Genomic DNA, 15,833 nt, shown 5'->3' on the forward strand with positions numbered 1-15,833 from the left:
TCAAATGCCTCTTAAGTATATGTTGAGAAAGTTATATTAAATTTTCCTTTCATTTTTTAAGGAAAGATGTTAACCAATTTTGTGATATTAAAATACTTTTTCCATTCCTGGAGTAAATGCTAACTGACTTATTGAAATAGTGTTTGCTTCTATTCTAATTAGAATTTTTGTATCTGTGTTTATAAACATAATACAGTTTTCCACAGAGGAGGTTTTGATAAATCTGAGGAAGAATTAAAGATTATATTGTCTGAGACCTACCTGGAATATTATCACCATCCATCTTATCAGAAAGTATTTATGGGGAATTCTCAGTGGTTGGGACTTCACGCTTCCACTTCCAGGAGCAAGGGTTCCCTCCTTGGTGGAGGAACTAAGATCCCACATGCCACAACACAGCCGAAAACTAGAAAGAAAACAATAAGAAAAGAAAGCAACTGCAAGTATTGGGAAGATATCAAGATCATGGTAGCACATAGGAGTCTTCCAAAATTCTACAATTTTCACATGAAAGCTTGAATTTCATCACTGGCAACAAGTACGTATGTTGCTTTCTGTGAAGTGACAGGCATCCTTCATCCACTTTTAAGCAAGTGGCTGCCGGTTCCCACGTCTTTGCACACCATGGTTGGCCTGCCAGTTGTTTTTTCAAGTGAAAATGCTTTTCCTTGAAAAAGTCGCAAGTGCATCTAACAGCTCGATTGCACAGATGCTTTGTCTTGAGATGGCCTTCATACTAGCGTCCTCAGCAAGACTGCTCTCTGTGCCCTTTCCAGTTGACAACACAGAATAATAAAAAGATTTGTATTCAAGGGTCAAGATTTAATACAGCTAATGATTTTTATTGCCACACCAAGGACATTCTTAAGCAAACAGGCGTTTTTTTAAACCGAATGTGTGACAGTGAAACGCAGTGATTGTGGATACTGTTTGCTGTCCTTTATTATTGGAAAGGGAAAGTGTTAGTCCCTCAGTTGTGTCTGACTCTTTGCAAACTCATGGACTGTAACCCACCAGGCTCCTCTGTCCATGGGATTCTCCAGGCAAGAATACTGGAATGGGTAGCCATTCCCTTCTCCACATTATCTTCCCAACCCAGGGATCGAACCTGGGTCTCCTGCATTGCAGGCAGATTCTTTACCATCTGGGCCACCAGGGAAGGCCTGTAACTGGTAAGGCACCAGCAATTTGCAAAAGCAATTTGCTTTTGCATCATTCCTGTAAATGTCAACACAGTGAAAGAAAGCAAATAGCAAATATCTCAGTGTCATGAGGAACACAGTTTTGACCTTGCCGACTTCCTGATGCTTCTCAGGAACCCCATGGGCCACCCTTTGGGCACCACAGCTCTTAGACACCATGGGCTCATTTTGCTTCGTTGGAAGGGTCAAGCTCTTCCTCACCCCAGGAACTTTGCCCACACCATGCTGTTTCCTCTGATTGGAACGCTAATCGCACGACACTTCCCCTGGTCAACTTTCCTCCTCATCCTTGAGATGTCTGTTTAAATTACTCTTTCAAAAGACAGGTTTCCTTGGGCCCAGCTACACTGCTCAGCTAGACTCAGTCCCCACGTTCTGTTCTCTCAGGAAACCTTGAGATTTCTATCATAGTTCTTACTAGTTTTAATTAACATATTACTTGTAATAGTAGAAAGATTTGTACTCAAGGGTCAAAATTTAATACAACTAATGACTTTTATTGCCTCATCAAGGGCATTCTTAAGCAAACAGGCATTTTTTTAAACCGAGTCTATAGCTGTGAAAAACGGTGACTGTGGGCACTGTTTGGTGCCCTTTATTATTGGTAAGTGAACGTGCTGCACTCAATGTGCCAGCAAATTTGGAAAACTCAGCAGTGGCCACAGGACTGGAAAAGGGCAGTTTTCATTCCAATCCCAAAGAAAGGCAATACCAAACAATGTTCAAACTACTGCACAATTGCACTCATCTTGCACGCTAGCAAAATAATGCTCAAAATTCTCCAAGCCAGGCTTCAACAGTTCGTGAACTGTGAACTTCCAGATGTTCAAGCTGCATTTAGAAAAGGCAGAGGAACCAGAGATCAAATTGCCAACATCCATTGGATCATTGAAAAAGCGAGAGAGTTCCAGGAGAACATCTACTTCTGCTTTATTGATTATGCCAGAGCGTTTGATTGTGTGGATCACAACAAACTGTGGAAAATTCTTCAAGAGATAGGAATACCAGACCACCTTACTTGCCTCCTGAGAAATCTATGCAGGTTAAGAAGCAACAGTTAGAATCAGACATGGAACAAGAGACTGGTTCGAAATTGGGAAAGGAGTACATCATGGCTGTATATTGTCACCCTGCTTATTTAACTTATATGCAGAGTACATCATGAGAAATGCCGGACTGGATGAAGCACAAGATGGAATCAAGATTGCCGGGAGAAATATCAGTAACCTCAGAAACGCAGATGACACCACCCTTATGGCAGAAAGTGAAGAAGAACTAAAGAGCCTCTTGATGAAAGTGAAAGAGGAGAGTGAAAAAGTTGGCTTAAAACTCAACATTCAGAAAACTGAGATCATGGCATCTGGTCCCATCACTTCATGGCAAATAGATGGGGAAACAATGAAAACAGTGAAAGACTTTATTTTCTTGGGCTCCAAAATCACTGCAGGTGGTGACTGCAGCCATGCAATTAAAAGACGCTTGCTTCTTGGAAGAAAAGATATGACCAACCTGCTGCTGCCAAGTCGCTTCAGTCATGTCCAACTCTGTGCGACCCTATAGACGGCAGCCCACCAGGCTCCCCCGTCCGTGGGATTCTCCAGGCAAGAACACTGGAGTGGGTTGCCATTTCCTTCTCCAATGCATGAAAGTGAAAAGTGAAAGTGAAGCCGCTCAGTCATTTCCGACCCTTAGCGACCCCATGGACTGCAGCCCACCAGGCTCCTCCGTCCATGGGATTTTCCAGGCAAGAGTACTGGAGTGGGGTGCCATTGCCTTCTCCATGACCAACCTAGACAGCTTATTAAAAAGCAGAGACATTACTTTGCCAACAAAGGTCTGTCTAGGCAAAGCTATGGTTTTTCCAGTAGTCATGTATGGATGTGAGAGTTGGACTATAAAGGAAGCTGAGTGCTGAAGATTTGATGCTTTTGAACTGTGGTGTTGGAGAAGACTCTTGAGAGTCCCTTGGACTGCAAGGAGATCAAACCAGTCAATCCTCAAGGAAATCAGTCCTGAATATTCATTGGAAGGACTGATGCTGAAGCTGAAACTCCAATACTTTGGCTACCTGATGGGAAGAACTGACTCATTGGAAAAGACCCTGATGCTGGGAAAGATTGAAGGCAGGAGGAGAAGGGGAAGACAGAGAATGAGATGGTTGGATGGCATCACCGACTCTGTGAACATGAATTTGAGCAAGCTCCAGGAGTTGGTGATGGACAGGGAGGCCTGGCGTGCTGCAGTCCATGGGGTTGCAAAGAGTCGGACATGACTGAGCTACTGAACTGAACTGAAAGTTTAGTCGCTCATTTGTGACAGACTCTTTGCAACCCATGAGCTGTAGCCTGCCAGGCTCCTCTGTCCATGGAATTCTCCAGCAAGAATACTGGAGTGGGTTGCCATTTCCTTCTACAGGGGATCCTGTATTGCAGATGAATTCTTTACACACTGAGCCACCAGGGAAGTCCTATCACTTGTATGTCTATCCATTAATGTCTGCTTGCCAGGAATGTAAGCGTTTTGATCCTGTGCACCTTTTCTGCCTCAGTTGCCCCTTCATCTAGTTACAATCAATTAAGATAGTTGAATGTATGATATTTTTTGCTGGTGACTGGTCAGCTCAGTGGGTTCACCTGAAAGGCTGAGGCCAGTGTTGTGGGTTGAACCTACCTTATCCTTTTCCCCTTTACCTCTCCAGTAATCAGCTTTTACTTCCCAAGCCCACACTGAAGATGAACTGGGATGAAGGATGCAGGTGAATAAGGGCAAATCCATCACCATTAGTAGGAAAAGGACTCAAAACTTCCTCACTAATAATGTGGATTTGTTGTCATCTGCAAAGCCAGAAAGACAAGGACAGCACTTCCCGATCATCTTCCTGATCTCATCTCATCTGAGACCTACTTAAACTTCCTGAGACTGTGAAATCTACCTTATTTATTCGTTTGCTGCAAGTCCCCTGGTCCCCCAGCAAATACACATGCCTCGCAGAACCTTGGAAAGTCATCGGAAACTCTCCAGCAGTTATGAACCATAGTTTTAAAAAACCTCTGAACTAACAAAATTATCATTCTGTCCCAGATTTAAACTGAATTGTGGTGATTATAGCGTATACTCTGCAGTTCTGGTTGAGAGGGCAATTTAATTAGAAGCCTCTATCTTGAGGCTCTTATAACTTCACCCTTTCCCTCCCCCCTCCAAAAAAAAAAATAATTCTTTAGGATGAAATTTCTCATGCTGTCTCTCAGCCTAAAGGTATGTTTTCTTGTAGAAAGTTGAGTAAGATTCCATTTAGGCTATTTTTAAAACTCAAGAAAAAGGGCAAAAAGGGAGATTTTACCACTTAAGAAATCACTCCGATACTTTTTTATGATTTTTTTTCCCCAAATGCAAACTGCTTCCCTTAGAACTTTTAAGTTGCCCTTCTTAGTGCCTTTGGCATGTTTGAAGAAATTTGGTTGATCTGTAATGAAGTTGTTCACAGAACGTGTGTTGCTCATATGAAGATTTATTTCCACTCTTTGAAAGAAATTTGCAAGGAGATGCTACATGGGGAATTAGGATTCAAACCAGGTCTGTGAATATGTGTGTGTGTGTGTGTGTGTATGTATGTAAAACGGGTGCATTCACACTTAACCAAGAAAACATTACTGGTCGACTGAAGAGTATTTGCTAAAAATAAACTTTGAATCAGAGTGTGATAAAGCTGTTCAAAAAATATATATGAAGATTTATTTCCACTCTTCAAAAGAAACTTCATGGAGAGGTCTCATAGAGATTTACAATCAAAATCAGGTCTAGGATTAAATGTGTAAGAATGTAAGAGGTAGGAAAAATGTAAAAAAAAAAACAAAGATTAATCAGACTTGATGACTGATTGGACATAGACAATGAATAAGAGGATTAAATGAAAGATGACCTGCCATGTCCTTTAGAACAAAGCTGTCCCTGGTTGGCCTGGAGGGTTCTGTGGGCCTCTTCCACCTACTTCTCACCCCTTTCTTGCTCACTCACTGCCCCATATCACCCAGGTTTTCTTTTGACTCTGAATGCTCCTTGTGCATCCCCTCTCTAGCCCCAGGGCCCATGCAGCCCTTGTCCAGCTGCTTCAGGTCTCATATTAAATGTCATCTTCTCAGAAAAATCTCTCCTAGCCATCCAAAGTTGGTACCTCTCTCTCACAGGCACACTTGTGTGTGCACACGCACACACAGACACACACACACATGCTGGCATTGTTTTCAATTAAGAATCTTTTTTTAATAAAACTTATATGACCCTTTATAATGGCCTGTGTATTTGTTTGGAGAAGGAAATGGCAACCCACTGCAGTGTTCTTGCCTGGGAAATCCCATGGACAGAGGAGCCTGGCGGGCTACAGTCCATGGGGTTGCAGAGTGGGGCACGGCTCAGCAACTAAACCACCACCACCACCATCATGTATTTGTTAACTGCATGCCCTCCCTCACCAGACTTTAGTTCTAGGATTAGTAGCTGGCAAGGATGCCTGGATTTGGGTCTAGGTGAGGAGTAGGGAACTTACAGAGATATCGCCAAGCAAAGATGATGGGAATGACAGATGGTTTATGGGAGAAGACGGTGGCTTTGATGTGAGGCCGTTGAGTCTCTGGCAGAGATTTAAGTGAAAGTATAAAGTAGGAAGTAGTAGAACATCAGAAGGAGAGCTTGAAGAGACCTTGGTCCAAGGTTTTCCCCAAGTGCACAGCTTTCTCAGCCCGAGCCCGCTCACCTCCTCTGCCCTTCCCCGTAGCTCGTCATGACTTGGTTCCTCTTCCCTTCCTCACCTCTTTCTCCTTACTTCTGTGGTCTTGGTAGAGAATTTAGATAGCTTGCAACCCACAGTTTTATTGGATTGAGAATTCTTGGCCCTAGTGAGTCCTTTTATTTTGCAAATAAGAAAAATATGCCCCAGAAATGCTAGATGCCTTACTCAAAGCCACACAGCTAGTTAGAGAGAAAACCTGGACTAGAATCCTTTTTTTTTTTTTTAATTACAGTTCACTGCCCTGTCATTAGCCCACGCTCAGTACAGAAGTTCAGGTCAAGCCTTGGTAACTGATTGCCTGAAAAAAATCCATGAACTTCTTGGTTCCTTTCTGGAACTAATTTATTTCTCCTATGATGAACCACAGAAAGCAAATGAGGAACCCTAAATGCGTATTTTGTTCCTATTTAACATAGATTAAATGTGCTTTCTGGAATGCGCGATGATACTATTAAAGAAAGATTTGGCTGTTCCACTGCCTTATAATAAAAGAAGGTGTATTTGCAACCACCTGCGTATTAACATATTATTAAAAAGTAACGTTACCAAGGATCATACTGTTCAACAAGTTGGCCTTCACCACAGCTCAGAGCTGCCCCCTGGTGCATATCTCATATTCGTGCATTTCATTAGAACAGCTGAGTGGGTGGGGGTGAAAGTGGGATTCTTTCTTTGCCTAGATCAGATCAGATCAGATCAGTCACTCAGTCGTGTCCGACTCTTTGCGACCCCATGAATCGCAGCACACCAGGCCTCCCTGTCCATCACCAACTCCCGGAGTTTACTCAGACTCACGTTCATCGAGTCAGTGATGCCATCCAGCCATCTCATCCTCTGTTGTCCCCTTCTCCTCCTGCCCCCAATCCCTCCCAGCATCAGAGTCTTTTCCAATGAGTCAACTCTTCGCATGAGGTGGCCAAAGTACTGGAGTTTCAGCTTCAGCATCATTCCTTCCAAAGAAATCCCAGGGCTGATCTCCCTCAGAAAGGACTGGTTGGATCTCCTTGCAGTCCAAGGGACTCTCAAGAGTCTTCGAAGTCCCCCTCTTTTCTCCCAGCATCCCTTCAACTCCTGTTTCTCCATCTATAGTCTTCATTACAGAATCAGTTCATGGACAACTTGGATTTCTGTGTGATCCTGACTTTCCACCTCACTTTTTAGCCATCATTCAACAAATTGTGGGGAAAATGTGAAGTGCTGAGTTCAGGGGTTGAGGGCAAATGTGCTCCCTGACTTCACAGAATGTGTAGTCAGTCTTACAGGGAAAACACGCATGGAGTAAGAGGTCACTGGGAAGGTCACATTGCTGCTCTGAGAGAAAAAGAACAAAGGGCGAGGAGAAGGGTTATTAGGGGGCCCTTCCACATTCATCCAAACTAGTAGTCAGCACCCTTATATTTTTTTAAAAAAATGAATTCTTAGACACAGCTTTGTGAAGAATTCTTTTCTCGATGAGGCATGGGCATACGGATGAGTGCTATCCAACCCGGGGTTACACCACAACCTTTTTCTCTTCTTTTAATGTTGCTAAATATTCCATTTTCAGTTTTGACCCCAATCGTCAGTTTCACGTTAAAATGTTATAGTTTTTCGCTAAGATTTACCTTCAGCAAACACAGGCTCAGGGTGACTTTGGTAAGCCCAGCTTTCTATAGAATGACTGAGTGCTATGTGTTCATGCTCGATAATTGTCACCTATAGCCTGGTGGGTTTTTGGTCATCAGTTTCCTCATTCCACCAATTTCACCCATTTCAGTGGCTGCAATGTTCCAGATATTGTACTAGGGTCTGAGTATGAGGGCAAATGGAGTAGGAAATGGCAATCCACTCCAGGATTCTTTCCTGGAGAATCCCAGGGACAGAGGAGCCTGGCCACCTACAGTCCATGGGCTCTCAAAGAGTCAGACACGACTGAAGTGAGTTAGCATGCGTGCATGAGGGCAAAAACCAAAAATCTCACAAAACAAAAAACAAAATCTCTGATGTTTGCACTCAAAAAGCTCAAAGTCCTGTGAAAAAGAAGCCAACCAGTCATCCCAGTTTTGCAGTGTCTGCTTTTGAAGACTGTTTTACGACAAGGAAAGCGCGCACAATACACTATTGAGAGAGTGAGTGCGTGATGAATAGGATTGCCTCGGCTGTGAGTAACAGAAGCACGACTGAAAGGGACTTAAACAAGGCAGCCACTTGTTATCTCACAAAGCAGGAAGTGCAGCAATGTCATTCAGGGGCCCGTGAATTCGGTGGCCCATCAAGAAGGGAGGTGTCCTTCCTTCCTCCGCTCTGCCATTGGCAGGGCTGGCATTGTCTTCCCTGATGATCCAAAGATGCAGAGAGTGCCCAGGTCAGTGCCGAAAGGGCATGCCTCCCGTGCTTCCATTTTCCAAGCCCCCATGCATCTCCTGCCATCTCCTCTCATCTTAAGGCTTCGTTGGCCCAGCAACAGGAGACCTGAGAGTGACTCCAGCCAGCCTCCCTCAAGCATGTGGCTCTGAAAAAGCTGAACACAACTAGGTTCCAAAATCAATGAAAATGGGGAGAAATGGCTGTCTTTGGACAACCTGTAGTGTCAACCACAACACATCTGCATCACCCCGACCAACAGGCAGACAGCATGAACCACAATGTTATCAGATGCATGGCTGGGAGGTTATTACTCTGGAAGCTTTTCATTTTCTTTTTTTTTACTTTCCTATTTCTAAATTTCCAAAAGCAAGCATATACTTTTTTTTATAATCAGAAGTAAAATCTACTTTAAAAGTCAAGTAAAGAAATAAGCAATACCTTGGGACAATTGTTAAGGAAACAGTCTTAACAGGAAGAATGGAGCAGGGACACAAGTAGCATAGGATATATTTCTTATCCTAAAGGAATGTGGTTGTTTGTAAACAGCTAGAAGGTTCTGCACTCAAGTCCAGTATAGGGAGTTTGGGGGTTTCCTGACACCAACAAGCAACTCTCAGACACCAGCTGAGTGTCCTGTAATTCAACTCAGCTCTACTGGGAGACAGCATCGGATCCACAGGAACAGGCTCCATCCTGCAAGATTGTCCCCCACCCTCCACCCCTGTTCAGACGCCAGTCACAATCCAGGTTGTCAGCCTCCTCCCGGGGTTGGAGTAATTTGCTAGAGTGGCTCACAGAACTCAGATAAGCATTATACTCACCAGGTCATCAATTAATTTTAAAAGGATATAACTCAGGAAGGTCTTTCCCAGATGGCTCAGTGGTAAAGAAACTGCCTGCCAATGCAGGAGATGCTGGTTTGATCCCTGGAGACAGAAATGGCAACCCACGCCAGTATTCTTGCCTGAGAAATCCCATAGACAGCGGAGCCTGACAGACTACAGTCCTTGGGGTTGCAAAGAGTCAGACAAGACTTAGCGACTAAACAACAATAGCCAAGATGGAGTGAGAGGTGGTAGGTGGAACGAATGCAGTCTCTGGAGCACAAACTCCAGTCCACCAGGCAGTGTTCTCCGAAATCACGTAGACATCGTGATTTATCATAAAGGAGTACTGACCAAATAGGTGCTTCATCTCCCTAATCCATTCAGTTAACTTCCTTGAAGGTATATCTCCTTTTGAACCTGGGAGAATCCCTCACACTTGTATAACACTTAAAAATTTCCCAGAGTATCCACTTGGTCTGCACAGTCCCCTGTAAGATAGTTGTCCAACCGATTATACCAATGAGAAAAAAAATACGACTTAGAAAAAAAAAAAAAAATTTGCTGAGCATCACATGGCTTTGAATGCAGAGCCTATTTTTCTTATTTATTCATTTATTTTTGGCTGCTCTGGGTCTTCAGTGCTGCACGGGCTTTTCTCTAGTTGCAGTGAGTGTAGTTTTGGTGCAGTGGCTTCTCTTGTTGCAGAACATGGGCTCTAGGCCACACAGGCTTCCGTAGTTGTGGCTTCTGGGCTCTAGAGCACAGATTCAGTAGCAGTGGCGCACAGGCTTAGTTGCTCCGAGGCATGTGGGATCTTCCAGGCCCAGGGATCGAACCTATGTCTCCTGCACTGGTGGGAGGATTCTTTACCTCTGAGCCATCAGGGAAGCCCATGTATGTTTTTCTTAATTGAGGTTTTCTTGTTCATCCATGTTTCAGGGTTTGTTCCCTCATCAACACAGTCTTGATACTCAGACCTAGGGAATCCGTCCACAAGGAAGCGCTCGGTACTTGGATCATGTGAAGAAGATTATACTTCAAAAGTTCACATAGACTTTCTTCCTTCCTACCTTTTATTGTTTCTTTCTTTTTTCTTTTCTCCCTCCCTCCTAGTCTGTCATTGTTTGATACCAAGCTCACAGCCTCAGCGTTTGGGATAAAAGAAAATACATTAAGCTAAGTTGTCTTTTCCACCCACTCCTTATTGCCTCTTCCAACTTCTTTTTTTTAATTGATTTCTTTAATTTTTGGCTGTCCTGGGTCTTCATTGCTGCATACAGGCTTTCTCTAGTTGCTGCGAGCAGGGGCTACTCTAGTTGTGGTGTGTGGGCTCCTCATTGTGGAGGCTTCTCTTGTTGCAGAGCATGGACTCTAGGGAGCATGGGCTCAGTAGCTGCTGCTCAAGGGCTCCAGAGCCTGAGCTCTGGAGCTGTGGCACACGGGCTTACTTACCCCAAAGCACATAGAATCTTCCTGGACCAGGGATCGAACCCCTGTCTCCTGCATTAGCTGGTGGATTCTTAACCACTGAACCACCAGGGAAGGCCACCTCATTCAACTTTTGATTCAATTACAACCAACATATGGGAGACTTGGACACTGCATTCTAAAGGCCAAAACCATTCTCTACCACACGGAGACTGTGGCATAGTTTGAAAAATTAAATGCATTAAAATTATATTGTTGCTTCCTTAAAATACCTCTCATCATTTATAAAACATTATCCCCTTTGGTTTCTCATATTTTTAGCTCTGTAAGTATTCAGTGGACCAAAAGACACTTGCTTATTTATCCTGAATTTCCCATATCGTATTTCAAAAACTAAATTGTCAGTTACCCTGACTATTGCAACACTTTCCTCCCTGGACAAAGCATGGAAGAGAATTATGTCAAGAAGCTTCAGCTATGATAGGCATCTCTGTACAGTGGTTGACAATGTACATTCCTCCTGGCTAATATAACTAGCTCTGTGGGTTATTGCAATGTCTGTTCCTTGACCCTGAATTAACAGTACTCCAGACATAATCTATGTCTTGAGCAGTGGTTTTGAATGGACTCAGCCTGGAGAAATGACCTTGAAAGATTACCATGGAATGGCCAGTTTGTTTAAAATGCATGGATCTACCACTCAAAGGTGTTAAGGGAGAAGAGAAAGACAAACTCAGCAATTCCCATCTTCTTTCCTTTCCTTCCTGCACCAAGTCAAGGTCAGACAGGGTACACATAAGAGTCTAATAATAGTAGGACAAGTTTTGGTTGTTTTCCACATTGACGAAATACAAAGAATTGAATTTCTATAAAACTCTACTGGACTGGATTGAGTTCTCTCTCCAGGCAATCTCTAGCTCATGACTGGGAGAATGGATAAGGAAAACTCGGTGGGGTTCTAGGTTGCTTTAGAAGTAATGGGTTAGAGGTAGACATCTGGCAAGAGGTGTACAACAACAACAATAAAAACTCATCTTAAACCCCCTGGGGAAGGTGCTGGGTGGTGGGAGGAGGGATGAAGTGGGAGGATGGAGATAAAAGTGCTTGATCACTCAATTGAGAGAGGACCTGGCACAGACCCAAGAGGATGAGTCAAGAGCAGAAAAGCATGATCAACTTCAACTCAGCCCTTGAGGTCCAAGTAGGAGAAGAAGAGGAAGAAAGAAAGAAAAAATGGTTAAATTACTGTCTTCCATGACAATTAAAAACATGTGCTAAGTCACTTCAGTCGTGTCCATCTCGTGGATGATTTCAGTTTCTACTGCTATAGGCTACGCTGCAATGTTTTCTTTATTTTTTTGGCCGCCCCTGCTTGGCTTGAGGGATCTTAGTTCCCAGACCAGGGATCGAATCTGGGCCTCCGGCCGTGAAAGCATGGAGTCCTAACCTCTGGGCTGCCAGGAAAGTCCCCGTAAAGTTTTCTTTAGAGTCCAGGGGGTATCCTTGGAATTTCCTTTTGTTTCCATCCAGCAAAAACACTTCCATTTAAAAATAGGAAGATGAATGGTTGCAAGAGGGGGAAGGGACAGTTTAGGACTTTGGGAACATCATGAACACACTGGTATGTTTAAAATGGATAACCAACAAAAACCTGTTCTGTAGCACAGGGGACTCTGCTCAATGTTCTGTGCCAGCCTGGATGGGAGTGGGGTTCGGGGGAGAATGGATGCGTGTATGTGTGTGGCTGAGTCCCGTCATTGTTCACCGGAAACTATCACATTGTTAATTAGCTATACCCCCAATACAAAAGGTTTTTGATGTTTAAAAATAAATAAATAAAAAATAGGAAGATGAGTACTCAATTCCAATCACAGTGGGGTAGGATACTGTATCTCAAACTTCTTCAGTAACTAGTACCAGTACCAGGGGACAGAGTAACAAGCCTGGAAAAACCTACCTAATGCACTTTTCTGTGACATTTCGTGTTTCAGATTTAAAACCTAAGTAGATTTTGCACTCCTCAGTCGTGTCCAACTCTTTGCGACCCCATGGACTGTAGCCTGCCAGGCTCCTCCATCCATGGAATTTTCCAGGCAAGGATACTTGAGTGGGTTGCCATTTCCTTCTCCAGGAGATCTTCCTGACCCAGGTATTGAACCTGGGTCTCCCACACTGCAGGCAGACTCTCTACTGTCTGAGCCACCAGGGAAGCCCCTAATAGGTCCTCATTTGAACATTAAAATGTGCAATACTACTAATTTCTGAAATTATTTAACTCTTCTCTCGCCTCCTCCTCTAACTACCCCTTTCCTAAAACAGTTAGGTAAAGCTGACAGACTAGAAAAGTGGTCGCACTGATGCTATGGTTTCCAGAAGCCCTAACATAACCTGCTTGAGCCACAGAGATGAGGGTAGAAAGAGCCCTGACCTGACTCAGGTTTGATTCAGATGCTGAGCAGCTGGGAGCCATTGGCTGTGCCATTCCAACTGGCTGAAGCTTAGGTTCTTGGTGGGATTGGTTTGAGCTGGATGGAGCGGGAAGGGCTGGGAAGTTGTTTACAAAGCTCTGATAGTCTGTAAGTTTTCCATCAGCCGGTAACAATTCCCTGCTCAGGTGGGGAGGATATTATGATTTAGGTCCCCCTTCCCTGTTCTGTCCTTTCTGCACTGATTGCATTGAATTCACTGGGCACGTGCAACCAGATCCGGTGGCTTCTTCAAGAAAATGCTGGGTTCATTTTTATACCAAAATATAAATGAAGAGCCCATGTAAGGTAAGTATATTATTTTAAAAAAAAGTAGATAAATCAGTGAACAAAGTGACATGAAAGCCATTATGCTTATAGTGCGGCCACATTTTCATGGTACATTGTTGCTGAGGGAAAATCTATAAGTTTAGGGGGTCAAGATAAGCATAATCACCAAATCAGTGAGCTCAGGTTCAGTGGTACCCTGATAAACACCCAGGTTTCCTGGACAGGAGATGGACCAGCTAAAGATAGTTTCAAAATCCTGCCTTACTTAATGATGCCTTTAAGATAAAATTCAAAAGCCTTTGCTGGCTTTCCGTGATCAAGCCTCCAAACCTCCATTCTCACCTCATCTCCTGCTACATCTTCCCAAACTCAACCGAAACAGGCCTTCCATGGCCAGGATTCCAAATGCCACTCGCCTTCAGCCTGGACTTCTCAACCCTCCCCTCTGCCCATCACACTCCTGTGGTGAAGGGTCATCTCAAAAGCCACTCTCCCTCTTTCCTTTGTGCTTCCAAAATATGCTATTTAATCCGTTCTCCTGCTTTGTAGCATAGTCCTGTATCTTTGTACTTGTCTTCCTTTTGGAAAATGAAGTCTCCGAAAATAGGGGTTGGGGCAATGCATACCATAGTCCCTCCAGTGCTTTTGCACGAAGTATGTGTGTTAGTCTCTCAGTGGTGTCTGACTCTTTGCGACTCCCTGGACCATAGCCCACCAGGCTCCTCTGTCCATGGGATTCTCCAGGCAAGAATATTGGAGTAGGTTGCCATGCCCTTCTCCAGGGGATCTTTCCAACCCAGTGATCAAACCCAGGTCTCCTACACTGACAGGCGGATTCAGTACTATCTGAGCCACATGGGGAGCCCAGAGTAGGAAAGCAGCAAATATTTGTTAATTTATTCAACAAATATTTATTGATTGCATACTGTGCGCAGGACAGTGTTCTAAACGCTAAGACGATAGCAGAAGAAACTTCTATTCTTATGGATTCTATAGTCTTAGCCAGGGAGGGGGTAGTCAATAAACAGACGCATATGGTGGAATAAACATACATGTGTATTCATATATACTTTTGCCTGTCAGATGGTGAGTGATAAACAGAATGAAGAAAATAAAGCAGGGTAGGTGGGCGGGAGGGAACGTCACATGGCATAGGAGTGAGGGGGTGAAATACTCTTTTTGAAAAAAATTTTTTATTAATTAATTTTTTTTTGGCTGTGGTGAGTCTTCATCGCTCCTCTCGGGCTTTCTCCAGTTGCAGCGAGCAGGGGCTACTCTCTAGTTGCGGTGCACGAGCTTCTCATTGTGGTGGCTCCTCTGGTTGCAGAGCACAGGCGCTAGAGTATGAGAGCTTCCATAGTTGTGGCACATGGGCTCAGCAGTTGTGGCGTGCGGGTACAGTTGCTTTGCATCACGTAGGATCTTCCTGGACCAGGGATTGAACCCATGTCCCCTGCATTGACAGATGGATTCTCAACCACTGGACCACCAAGAATGTCCCTGAAATGCTCTTTTGGATAGAGTCATCAAGGAAGGGCTTGCTGAGAACACAGGCTCAAATGAAGTGGAGGAGGGAGCCTTGCAGATAGATACCTGGGAGAAGAGCAATCCAGAGGAAATAAGTGCAAAGGCCCTGAGATTGGGACCTGATTGCTGATTCTTAAATAAGTGTATAAAGTGAAAGTCACTCAGTCGTGTCTGACTCTTCTGCAACCCCATGGACTGTAGCCTCCCAGGCTCCTCTGTCCATGGGATTCTCCAGGCAAGAATACTGGAGTGGGTTGTCATGTCCTCCTTCAGGGGATATTCTCTCCCAGTTCAAACCCAAGTTGCCCACATTGCAGGCAGATTCTTTTCCATCTGAGCTACTGCAGAGCACAATGTATAAAATTATGTTATTAGAACATTCTGTCAGCAGTCCGGTCATGTAAAAGTGGCTCTTTTCTCTGTTGAAAGTGAAACAAAAACTCCTGCCTGCCTTGTAAATATATTAAAGCCATGAATCTAAAGCTATGTGATTCAAACAGCTTATACTTGGAAAATCTTAGACTGGAGTTTCTTCAGTATCTTTAGCTCTCAGTGGAACCCTTCTTTTAGCATTTTAACAACAAAAACTGAGTTATTTTGAATCTCCAGAATGAAACCAAAAAATCTAATTCTCTGTTCTTCCTTTCATGGCTTTGTCACCGAAAGCCTGGATACCAAATAGTGTTCTGTCCTTCTCTGAAAAGAGCTGAGAGACAAACAGAAATGACAGACTGGAAATCCAGATGAGCAGTGACAGGCTGTTCATTTTACTTCACAGTCTGTGTGGTTTTGGCCCAAGAATTTCTCCCACAGCTCTGTGCTGTAATGTATGTGGCTACTAATTTTTAAAAGAAATAGTCAAAGCATCATTCTTTGAAAACAAGATAGGAACAAAGATGTTTTCGTTTCAGGCTATTTTTTCACATGCTAAAAGTAGCAAGTTGAATAAGAAATGTCACAT

General features: G+C 43.7%; 1 protein-coding gene and 1 long non-coding RNA gene across 2 annotated transcripts in view; both read left to right on the forward strand.

The window, feature by feature from the left end:
- Positions 1-15,833, forward strand: part of KCTD1 (potassium channel tetramerization domain containing 1) — a 212,169-nt gene that overhangs the window by 30,881 nt on the left and 165,455 nt on the right. The gene's annotated exons all lie outside the window — the stretch shown is intronic.
- The window catches only part of LOC132343766 (uncharacterized), a 30,974-nt gene continuing 15,141 nt past the window's right edge, over positions 1-15,833 (forward strand). Inside the window, exon 1 of the long non-coding RNA XR_009492710.1 lies at positions 1-15,833. This exon is cut by the window's right edge and continues 12,585 nt beyond it. This is a non-coding gene — a long non-coding RNA (uncharacterized lncRNA).

The sequence above is a fragment of the Bos taurus genome, chromosome 24 (assembly GCF_002263795.3).
Source record: "Bos taurus isolate L1 Dominette 01449 registration number 42190680 breed Hereford chromosome 24, ARS-UCD2.0, whole genome shotgun sequence".
Taxonomy (NCBI): Eukaryota; Metazoa; Chordata; class Mammalia; order Artiodactyla; family Bovidae; genus Bos; species Bos taurus.